Below are 12,953 nucleotides of genomic sequence, written 5' to 3' on the forward strand. Positions count from 1 at the left end.
ATTACTGCTTAGATCATATAGATCACAAGAAAGGTTAAACAAAACAATGGAGAGGAAAAAGTGATCATCAGATCAAATAGAACAATGGAAAGGAAAATGTTTATACACCTATTTCAGGGGTATATCCTTCCCAAGGACAAGCAGAACATGATAACCATGACATGATATTAAGTAGAAAAGCCTCTAGGTGAGGGGAGAGAAATTTTCATGACATTATCCATACAGCGGTGTTTGGATAATTGAGCAAGAAATGTTTAGCATTGGGCTTCAAATGTTCTTGTTGAAACATCGGAGTACCATAGACATGCTTCGAGATAGAATTGACATGGTCTTCAGGTGAAGATCAAACTTTGGAAACACGAAGGATCCATCAGGAATAACTTGTAGAATAAGTCTTACAATTTCCTCATGGACGAATGGATAACCTTGCTGAAAAGGAATCTATAATGATAGGTCCTCCAGCCGGGGGGGGGGTGCTAGGCATGACATCATGTTACCGGGTCACGTAGAGATCAATGTTACAACTCTTGGAGACATGTCCCAACCATCATATCTGACCGAGATTCAGATCCAATTGGTGTCAGGATACCTCAGACTTAGGATACCTGAGAAGAAAAGGCGCAACGCAAATTGACGAGATGACATTGTAAGATTCTCGGGGAAATGAACTATGGGAGCGGGTTTCTGAAGCAATAGTTCATCATTAAACCAAGGAGAGGACAAGGAGGTGTCTGGTGAACTCAGCGGCAATTCACCGAGATTACCAAAAGATGGATTTCCACCATTAAGTGAACAAGGAGATAACATTTGTCAGATCAAATGATATAATGATGTATGCTCGAGGAAAACATACACAATTAACATTGGTTGAAAGGTGCGCCCGAAATATGGGCTGGGTAGCACGATCAATGTTAGGATGGTGATTCGATAACTAATGGTCTAAGAATGAAATATCGACCATTAACTTCAAAGCACTAGGGCTGCTAGAAGGAAAGAATCCAAACAACACCGTTCACTTGTTGGAATTAACACGGGGACCAAGAAAAATGGTGATGGTGAGAAGTATTTCTATGTCAAGAATTCTCAAGGGGTGGAACAAATCTCAGAACATTCTTGACATAAAGGATGGTAATACTCCAAGGTAAAGAGGAACAATTGCTGGATAGCAAGGAACTCAAGGTATAACACCAAACATGAACAAGCTTGTGTTGGTGGGAGGGCAATAAAGTGGTCGACGATAATCAATTTATCGAGGGCAAAGATGGTATTTCTCATCATTAATTCCCTTGATATCCTGGAAGAGCATCAGAATGTAGATGGTGATCATGACACATTTGCCGAGAGATTCCACGAAGATGTAATCGATCCGCGATCACATCAAGTCAAAAGAATGATGAAGCAAGAGGTTATTGGAACCATAGGTACGACACAAACCTGAAATCAAGATTGTTGTTCAAGGCGAACTGATATGACGAGGAAGATCGACGTAAGCTCAGCTCATTGTCAAAAGTTGTGCTCCGGGATTAAGGACCAGGTAGCACAGTTAAAATTTAGCATGGTAAGGATATAACCGATCAGGCTAGGAATGACATGATCGGGTACAAACTCGTAAGTAAAGAATATTAGTAAGAGTTGTTGAACCGTAATGCGGACTCGGTTCAATTATCGGTGTCTTTGAGTGTTTAATAACTCAGAGTCCATGAAAAATTGTAATCAGTGAGTATGTAGTACTTGATGAAGAACTCATAGGAAGTTATGCAGCACCATGATAATCTCGAGATACCAGGGGTAACACTCAACGACAGATCAAAGTAGAGGTTGGACTGGGGTAATGCTCTGCAGAAGACAAGTACTCTAACTTGTCTGAGAAATAGAATCAAGGGAGAACAACATGGTCGGAACCACGGTTGCGTAGGATCAATTCACAGATACCAGATGATATTTATCAAGAAAATAGTTATTATTACAAGAAGTTTCCATGATAGGATCTACATCGTGTCCATGGGCATGAACACAAAGTTCAAGGTCGACTCCCACTTCTTCAATGTATAACCTTCCATTCACTTCTCGCTTTGATAAAGGCATTGGTGTTGAAAGTTTTACCTGGTGAAATACCAGATGAGTACGACTCGTGAAAACTTCCGAGTTCACACATATAAAGGAAGGCATAGGTTCAACCCGGCAGGGTATCATGGAAACATATACCACAAGCTTCAATAGTAAATACCACCAGTTCGAAAGCAGAGCATGGTTGGCAAAAGGAAAGGATACAATTTACCAAAGGCATTATGTATCGGAGAAGGAACTCACAAAGTGATTAATTATGAAGGACACTGTCAGATAATAATCCAACATTGGATATGGCGATCCACGATGGGGCTGATATGAGTATCGATACCCAATCAGAGGAAGAAAGATTGCAAATGCATCGGTTTATAGAACAGCTGAATAGTTCAACGCTTAATTAGCAAAGTAATTATGATTTTCAAATCAAGGGATCAGGAGCAAATGCTCTGATCAAGAATGGATAAGCTGAATAGAATTAGGGATACAATCAACGATAATTGGACTGGTCGAGAACCAATTCCAGTTAAAAGAATGGCAGCTCAGCCGGAAAGGTAATTTATAAGGATCAATGATGATTGCGTGTATTCGCAAACATATTGAGTCATTAGACCCAAAATGATAATGACAAGGAATGTCAATAAGACTACGAGACTTATGGGATTAACCATAATGCGAGCAAGCACGAATTTCAAGAGCCAAAGGCTCCAGAGGATTTTCGGAAGATCGAATAGTATTTAGACTTTTGTGAAACACATGAACAACTGGGGATGAGCGGATACTCGATAAGTGCGAGAATTATCCATAGGGGTATTCAGGTGACAAGGAACAGCAAGGCGATAAGCTCAAAGGATTATCGAGACAACGACGAGTGTTTCGAGGTATCTGGTAATAACAAGACCAACTGGGGATGAATGTAAGAATAACAACTGCAAGTAGTTATCCATAAGGGTTGACGGTGGAAGGGGAATTGCAAATGCGATGAACATAAGTTCTCGGGTTAACAACGGAGAGTATCTTCAGGGTCTTCACGTGCCGCAGACGATCATCATTAATAAGGGGCTCTCCGGGTGAAAGTGATAACGAGATCCTAATGTTAGATTTAGCAAAAATCATTTAACCCGAATAGAAGAGAAATAAGAGTCCCAGAGTATAGGTCGAGGAATAAAAGATCCTAATACCACCCAATGGCGACGTGGGCCCGTAAGGCACACAGCCAAGTTAGTAAAAGTTTTGCAATGGCTAGACTCAACTTCGGCCGAGGAGTTGGAAAGGGGATTCCTACAGGCAGTCGGCTCTGATACCAACTTGTGACGCCCCCGATTTAATCGTACACTAATCATGCACGCAAATGTGTACGATCAAGATCAGGGACTCACGGGAAGATATCACAACACAACTCTACAAATAAAATAAGTCATACAAGCATCATAATACAAGCCAGGGGCCTCGAGGGCTCGAATACAAGTGCTCGATCATAGACGAGTCAGTGGAAGCAACAATATCTGAGTACAGACATAAGTTAAACAGGGTGCCATAAGATGGCTAGCACAAACTGGGATACAGATCGAAAGAGGAGCAGGCCTCCTGCCTGGGATCCTCCTAGGTCACTCCTGGTCGTCATCAGCGGGCTGCACGTAGTAGTAGGCACCTTCGATGTAGTAGGGGTCATCGTCGACGGTGGCGTCTGGCTCCTGAACTCCAACATCTGGTTGCGACAACCAGAAAGAAAGGAAAAGGGGAAAAAGGGGGGAGAAAGCAACCGTGAGTACTCATCCAAAGTACTCGCAAGCAAGGAACTACACTACATATGCATGGGTATATGTGTAAGGAGGCTATATCAGTGGACTGAACTGCAGAATGCCAGAATAAGAGGGGGATAGCTAATCCTGTCGAAGACTACGCTTCTGGCAGCCTCCGTCTTGCAGCATGTAGGAGAGAGTAGATTGAAGTCCTCCAAGTAGCATCTTCAAGTAGCATCTCATAGCATAATCCTACCCGGCGATCCCCTCCTCATATCCCTGAGGTAGAGCGACCACCGGTTGTATCTGGCACTTGGAAGGGTGTGTTTTATTAAGTATCCGGTTCTAGTTGTCATAAGGTCAAGGTACAACTCCAAGTCGTCCTGTTACCGAAGATCACGGCTATTCGAATAGATTAAACTTCCCTGCAGGGGTGCACCACATAGCCCAACACGCTCGATCCCATTTGGCCGGACACACTTTCCTGGGTCATGCCCGGCCGCGGAAGATCAACACGTCGCAGCCCCACCTAGGCACAACAGAGAGGCCAGCACGCCGGTCTAAACCTAAGCGCGCAGGGGTCTGGGCCCATCGCCCTGAGCACACCTGCACGTTGCGTGGGCGGCCGAAAGCAGACCTAGCATAGTGGCGTTCCAGTCCAATTCGGCGCGCGCCGCTCCGTCGCTGACGTCTGAAGTGCTTCGGCTGATACCACGACGTCGGGATACCCATAACTACTCCCACGTAGATGGTTAGTGCGTATAGGCTCGTAGCCAGACTCAGATCAAATACCAAGATCTCGTTAAGCGTGTTAAGTATCCGCGAAAGCCGAACAGGGCCAGGCCCACCTGTCTCCTAGGTGGTCTCAACCTGCCCTGACGCTCCGCCACAAAGTAATAGTCGAGGGCCGTCGGGAACCCAGGCCCACCTCTACCGGGATGGAGCCACCTGTCCTTTCAGCCCCCTCGTCAGAATCACTTGCGGGTACTCAATGAGCTGACCCGACTTTAGTCACCATTTGTATAGTATGTATATATGTATAGTATATACCCGTGATCACCTCCCAAGTGATCACGGCCCGATAGTATAGCAAGGCAGACTGACAAGAATGTAGGGCCAATGATGATAAACTAGCATCCTATACTAAGCATATAGGATTGCAGGTAAGGTATCAACAGATGTAGCGACAATGTCAGGCTATGCATCAGAATAGGATTAACGAAAGCAGTAACATGCTACACTACTCTAATGCAAGCAGTATAGAGTAGAATAGGCGATATCTGGTGATCAAGGGGGGGCTTGCCTGGTTGCTCAGACAAGGAGGGGTCGTCGGTGACGTAGTCGTACTCGGTGGCATCAGCGTCGGTCTCGTAGTCTACCGGAGAGAAAAGGGGGAAGAAATAATGAATACAGAGCAAACAAAGCATCACAAAATATAACAAGGCAATACGCGGTGTTCGGTGTGCCCTAACGCGGTAGTAGGTGATACCGGTGAAGGGGGGAAACATCCGGGAAAGTATTCCCGGTGTTTCGTGTTTTCGGGCAGAGGAGCCGGAGGGGGAAAGTTGCGGGTTCGATAGGTTAGAGGGGTGTGGCGGACGAACGGACTGCGTATCCGGAATCGTCTCGTCGTTCTGAGCAACTTTCATGTTGAAAATATTTTAATCCGAGTTACGGATTAAAAGATATGATTTTCTAAAGATTTTATTAATTTCTGGAATTTAATTAATTAATTAAGTAATTCGAAAAATGAATTTATGACGTCAGCATGATGTCATGCTGACGTCAGCAGTCAACAGGGTTGACTTGGTCAACCTGACGGTGGGTCCCGCATGTCATTGACTGATAACTAACTAACTAAATTAATTAATCTAATTAGTAGATTAGTCAGGTTAATTAAATGATTAATTAGTCTAACCAGGTTTAATTAATTTAATTAATTCTTTAATTAATTAATTAAGATTTTAATCATTTTAATTATTTATTTATTTATTTTTTATTTATTATTATTTTTTAAAAAAAATCCCTTTTTTTTTGTTCTAGGGCGCGGGCCCCGTTTGTCATGGGCCCAGAGGGGCCTTAGCGGTTACGGGTGTGCGGGCGCGCGCCCGAGTGGGCGCAGCGGGCATGGCCGACAGGGGCGCACCCGACTGGGGCGAGCCCAGGCGCGGGGATCGGGCGAGGCCATCGGCGCGGCCGCCGGCTCCCACGGCGCCGGTCAGGGGAAGCGGCGGAGGGAGGAACTGGAGCGGGAGGCCGGCGCAGATGGCCACGGTGGCCAGCGGGGTCGTCGCGGGCGGTCTCGAGTAGAGACAGCGAGCGGGGCGATGGTGGTTGCGTCGGTGGCAGCAGGGGGCTGCGGTGGTGCGGGACGGCGAGGTCCGGCTGGTGAGCAGGGCAGCGAGCGCGGGGTCATGCGCGCGCGGGCAGTGAACGGCGCCGGCGACACAGATCGGGGGGGGAGAGGCCGAGGGCCTCACCAGCGTTGAAGAGAAGCGGGGCGGCGAGGTTCGGGGGCGACCATTGTGGAGGAGGATGGGGACGAGGCGTCGCCGCGGCATCGGGGAGGCGGGCGCAGTCCGGCGAGGTGGAGGACGGGGACGACGTGCGGCGGGGCGATGAGGTCCGGCGATGTAGAGGAGGAGGACGGCGAGGTAGCTTCGGACGGCGTCGGGCGATGGCGGTGGTTGGCGATGGGGACGGGGCGCCGAGCGGCTTCGGGTCGGGCAGCGCCGCGTGGAAGGAGAGGGCGCGCGGGGTCGAGGTGGTGGCGGTCGGCGGGCGCGGACGACGGCGAGCTGCGACGCGGCGACGGGGGCGTCAGCTGCCGTCGGGGGGAAGAGGCGAGGTCAGAGGGGGGGTCGCGCCGGGGCGGCGGGCGTTCAAGCCCGATCCCGATTGGATCGGGGAGAGGGAGAGTGGGGGCGCGAGTGGGGGGAGTGGGGCGTCGGCGCCTAGGGTTAGGAGTGGAGGGGTTATGGGGGAGTGGGGACGGGCCGGCCTAGTCGGCCTGGTGGCCAGCTGGTTGGGCCCAGGCCCAGTTGGCCTGGGGGGGGGGGTTCTTTTCCTTTCTTTCCCTTTTTTGCTTTGTTTTTTTTAACCTTTTATTATTTTCCTTTTTTCCTTTTTGTTACTATTTATGTTAGTTTTATAAATTATAAAATTAGTTCCTAAAATTGTATTACTACTTATTCTAATGCCACAATAACTTGGGCGCCCAAACAATTTAGTTTAACATTTTATATATTATAAATGAATTTAATTACTGGTTTTAGCTACTGTTTATTTACTTTAGAGCATTTAGCTATTTTATAAAAGTGTGGTTTCTCCACCATAATTATCTATGCAATATTTGGTTCACTCCGAACATTTTAGTTTTAATATTTGAAAACTTTTATTGTTTGCCTATTTTTGAATTTGAATTTGAATCGGTTTCGAACTAACTCGAGATTAGCAACTATAAACGAGGTGACGTGGCACCATTAGCAGAGGATCGCTGTAGCTTAATTACCCGGGCGTCACACGGGGACGGAGGGATTTGTCAACTTAGTCAATATGCACGATTCTAGCTCCAGTGACCGTACGATGTCCATCCAACAGCCGTAGTGATTTTTCAACCTCTTGTCTTCTTGCTCCAGCCGCCCAAACCAGCGCCGGTCCTGCCTCGTGCTCCTGCCTCCCATGGCCGGCTGCGATGCGACGGAGGCTTCACCGCCCCCTACTACTCCCACCGCTGGCCAGGCCATCCCTCTACTCACCCACACCCCCTGTTATTCTGCGGCGACGGCAGCCTCACACCACAGCGAACCAGTGAACCCTCATACTCCTCTATGTGTGGGCATCCACTACCGCATCTTCCCCGGCTCCGCGTCGTCCCCTTCCTAGGCCTCGCCGTCATCCACCGCCCTGGTGCTCTCGGCGCAGCGTGGTCAACGTGGTCAAGGAACGGCTTCCATAGGACGTGGACTGTACATGGAGAGGTTGACAGCTGGGTCCACGACCGCAGCAAGGAAGTGCCTCCTTATTACGCGTAAAATAATTATTCCTCCACCTGACAGCGGGGACCCACCGGACGGGCCACCATATTTCGCGAAAAAAACATTTCCCCCCTGACTGCTGGGACCCACCATATTTCGCACGCAAGGAAGTGCGTCCGGGCAAAAAAAGACGATTCGCCCCCCTGACTACCGGGACCCACCAGCTACATCTTCGCACACAAGGAAGTGCCTGACAGTCGGGACCCACCTGGTCGAAGCGTACGTAGCGTTGTCATTCTGGTCATGAACATGTATGTACATACTGGTCGATGTAGAGGCGCTCACGTGTCATAGATGTAGAGGCGCGTACGTGTCGTAGTAGAGGCGCGTACGTAGCATGTACACGTACGTACATCGGTGAGGGTGCAAGAAAGAAAATACGTCCATGTACGTACATACGGGCAGGGTCTCGAACGCCTACTCGCGCATACGTACATGGCTGGGTCGGAACGGAGAAACAACATCTTCGTTGTGTTCATGGGGAGCCAACCGACTGGGTCGGAACGGAATGCGTGGTCGTGTTCATTGGGAGGGCTTGGACGGAACAAGCGATGGAAACGAGGCCTGGCGTACCGCACAACGGAGGAAACGGCCTTGTGTTCGACCGGCCACGTTCGAAACGGGGTCCTGTTGATCGGGAGGGGCCTGGCGTACCGCAAAACGGAGGAAACGGACCTCATACGGTCAAAACGGGGGTCCTGTTGATCGGGAGGGGTGTGGCGTACCGCAAAACGGAGGAAACGGACCTCCTACGGTCGAAACTGGGGTCCTGTTGATCGGGAGGGGTGTGGCGTACCGCAAAACGGACGAAACGGACCTCCTACGGTTGAAACGGGGGTCCTGTTGATCGGGAGGGGTGTGGCGTACCGCAAAACGGACGAAACGGACCTCCTACAGTGGAAACGGGGGTCCTGTTGATCGGGAGGGGTGTGGTGTACTGCAAAACGGGACTCCATGAGATACTATTCATCTCCACCGTCGACCTCCTCCAGCCTCCACGGGCTACCGTCGACCTCCTCCAGCCTCGACGGGCTCCTGTTCATCCAGCCTCCACCGCGCGCTACTCCACCAGCTACTGTTCAACCACCCCTCCACTGTCTACTGTTCATCCAGCCCTCCACACCACGGGGTCCTGTTCAACCACCCCTCCACGGCCACCCCTCCACTGTCTACTGTTCATCCAGCCCTCCACACCACGGGTTCATGTTCATCCAGAGGCAACGCTAATGCTCACTGTTCATCCAACCCCCCCCCCCCCCCGGCAACGCTCACTGTTCATCCTAGAGACAGCATCAATCGGCTTCAGTTAGCAGCAGTAGCGAAGGAATCGCTCCATCGGGTTCAGTTAACAGCCATCGATCGATCGCTCGGGTTCAGTAACGCGTAGCCTGCAGTGCAATCGCTCGGGTTCAGTTAGAGCCCAACGTCTCGCTCGGCTTCAGTTAGAGCCAACGCCTCGCACACACGCGCGTACGTACGAGAGAAACGTGCATCGCTCCGCCCCCGACCTCCCACCGTAACCGGCAACTCCCAGAAATTTTCCTCCCCCTCGCTTCTACCACGGTTTTTTCCATCATGGACGGCCCAAAAAATGTCATGCAGCTGCGTCTCCGGCCCGCCCAGGACGAAAAGCCCATTTTCTGTCATGATTTTCTGTCATAGAAGTAGGAGCCCACCACATCTATGATGATACCAGGTTTTGTCACAATTATCGTCATAGAAGTGTCATATGTATGACAGAAAAAAATTTCGTTCAGCCCAAAATGTCATGGATGTGTCTTTTTTTGTAGTGAATCAAGTATGTGTATTGGTTTGCACTTCATGTACGTGTGAGTTGTGTGTTGAGCCTTTTTGCATCTTGTTTGTATCTTAATTGGATCTTGTGAGAGATTAATGGAACATCCCATTTTGGGGGAGTGATGTGCTTTGTGCACCTCACGGTCCCGCAAATGTGTGTACATGAGGAATACCACCTAGTATTGATATTACAAGCTTATCTAGTCACTATGTGGTATGTCTTCTCATGAGAAATTCAAATTCTAAATAGTCCATTAATTATCTCTTGTTGGATCCTCTTACTGCCTCTTGTTAAGCTTTCTTTGGTAACGCATTATGGGGGAGTAATATACTATGTGTATATTACAAGCCTAAAAAATGTGTACATTTGAGATATTGTCACCTAGAGTTGATATTGTAAATTATCTTGTTCCTAGGTGACATGTTAGCTCTATAAGTTGCAATTTGCTTGTTCTTGGTGTGAAGATGATATTGGATTTCCTTCTATCTACCACCGGGAATCATTTCCAAATACTTCTTGTCTTTTGACAATTGGTACTCACTTATGTGTGGTCGAAATTATTGATCATCTTCATTGGGTTTTGTTTCCATTTGCCTTATCTCTTGCCAAGATTGTGTCAACTTCCATTGCCTTTCGTGCCACTTGAGGATCTTGTTGTTTTCTTGATCTTGTATAGTGTTTTCTTGATATAGTGAAAGTGGTGATCCCACCTTGTGTATTTTGTATTCAAATGCAAATTCCCTATAATGCACAACTCGTGGGGGAGCTATCCTATTTTCTATAAAACACTCATCTTGTGATCCATATTAAGTGTGTATTGGTGGACGGCAAAGCCGTTTCTTTTTGGTACTTTGTGCCATCATGAAACTTTGTAGAGAGCTTGGTTTGTTTGGAACCATCATCTCTTTTTGAAGTTTGCTATCATTTTATGTGTTTCAATGGATATCTCATTCCTTGATGTATCTTGTAATGATATCTTCCAGTGATGATTTCTCCATTTGCTAACCTATTTTCACTTGGTATTTATTTTTATTTGGTTTTGTTTCTTGAAAGTTTCGAGCATGCATATGTACTTCATGTATTTTATTTCGCATGCTTTCTTTCTTTGACCCAATATATAAGTAAAACTCCACCAAGTCTCAATTTGGATGAGATGTGCATGATATATATATATATATATATATATAATATATATATATATGACTCCTCTTTTATACTCCCAAGTGTATATACTCCCGTCACTCCCGTCCTAGTAAATATGCTAGATGGATAAACCCGATAACTGTTGAGCGAACTGACCACGTAATTAGCATGCATAACTACTTTCTACCAGCGCGCATGCAGCTGCTAGCTATTTTTTCTGACTAACTGCAGCCGCTAGCTTTAATTAAACAATTAGGAAATTTTGTAGGCAACTTACACCCCTCAGCTAGCTAGTCTACATCTTGGACATTTTTGTTAAAATGAGTGTACATTATACGTATAAAGCATGTGGCAGGAGTATATGCTTATTCTATATACTGGAATTTTTTCTAGGAGTATATACTAATGTAGTAATGTTTCTTCTTCAAGTGAATATTCTGACTTCATTTTGTAGGAGTATATCATGCATTTTAGTAAGGAGTATATGCTGATTCTATATACTGCATTTTTTTCTAGGAGTATATACTAACGTTTCTTCTTCAAGGGAATTTTTTTACTGTATTATGAAGGAGTATATAGTGCAATTTAATAAGGAGTATCTGCTGATTCTATATACTGCAATTTTCTCTATGAGTATATGCTAACGTTTCTTCAAGGAAATTTTCTGACTTTATTTTGAAGGAGTGTATAGTGCATTTTTATAAGGAGTATATGCTGACCTTTTAAAGGAGTACATACTGTTTTTTTAAGCAGTATATAGTGACCTTTTTTTAAAGGAGTACGTATTGATTTTTAGAGTATGTATTGAATTTTTCTGAACAAGTATGCTGACATTTTTGTGGAAGAAGTATGTAGTGCATTTTTTTACAAGGAGTGCATACTTTCTTTTTTGGAAGCAGTATATACAATATTATTTTTAGAGAGTATGCACATCCCTTTTCCGGAAGATTATACATATAATGCAATTTTAAGAAGCTACATACTTCTTAATCCAAGGAGTATATACGGCGAAGCATCAAGGGAAGAACCAAATAAGTATACTCGGCTAGTTTGTAAGAGTACATATATAGGTATTACGTAGCATCCAACAGGTTACATGTGTACTGCTTGTGCGTTATGAGTGCCTCCCAGTCCCATCTTGCTTGCACCATCAAGTGTACAAGAGAAGGAATTGCTGGGCTGACGCTGCTGTGAGTGTGACGCCCACAAGCTGTCCGACAAACGAAAATCGGCATATAACACGCACAAAGCATTTGTGTCTGCAGCAAATGAACAAATCTGCATAACCAAATTAAGATGTTAATGCTTTAGCAAATTGATGGATCATAGACTTGACTGGAAACTGTTCATACAAAATGCAGTGTTTCTATGGTCAGTTGCCTGCAGGTGGGTCCCATGGTCGCCTGGCTTCGCCGGTGAGCGTGGAGGCGGCGTGCCTGGCCGCGTTCGACACGCACCACGGCCTGGACTATGGTCATTGCGTGCGCTCCCTTGACACGGACCCGCGCAGTGCCGAGGCCTCCGGGATCCACGGCCTGGCAGTACTCGTCACTAGGATCGCCGTCGACGACGACGCCAGCACAGAGGCAAGGACTAGCAACCTGGACTAGGCTGAGGACGCCGCCGGCGCCAACCAGGCGTGCTGCGCGCGGTTCGATCACTGCCCGCCGACCTGCTCCGCGACGCACTCGATAACCTACAGGCCAACGTGCACGGCCATGCCTTGGAACAGCTCATGGCGGCGCTGGGCGCGTCCAAGAGCTGCGAGGAGCCGAGGACACCTGGAGGGGCACCTCAGCTCACGCCGTCCCCGTCGCCGCCCACAACCGCGAGTACGGCCGCAAGGTCCACATCGCCGTCGGATTCACCCACGTCTTCGACGTGTGATCATGGTCGGACCTCAGCCTGGCTCTTGCTTGCATGCCTCCATGAATCATCATCTTCTTGCATGGACTGGATTTCTTCATCGCCATTGCCCGTGATTACTACTATTATATACTTTGTAGTATAACAAGTGTAGCTGGATGGAACTGAGATTGAGTGGTAGAAAAATCATGGATGGATGCGGCATGTGACGCAATGCAGCCATTAAGTGAGATTCAGATGATGCGCCTTCAGAAATCAGAATCTCTGAATTTGACGAGAAATCGAGGAGCCCAGTATCTCTGA

General features: G+C 47.2%; 1 pseudogene; it reads left to right on the forward strand.

Moving 5' to 3' along the window:
• The first annotated feature begins 6,483 nt into the window (after positions 1–6,483).
• Positions 6,484–12,671, forward strand: LOC123039314 (uncharacterized; annotated as a pseudogene).
• Positions 12,672–12,953: the final 282 nt, after the last annotated feature.

The sequence above is a fragment of the Triticum aestivum genome, chromosome 2B (genome assembly GCF_018294505.1).
Source record: "Triticum aestivum cultivar Chinese Spring chromosome 2B, IWGSC CS RefSeq v2.1, whole genome shotgun sequence".
NCBI classification, from domain to species: domain Eukaryota; kingdom Viridiplantae; phylum Streptophyta; class Magnoliopsida; order Poales; family Poaceae; genus Triticum; species Triticum aestivum.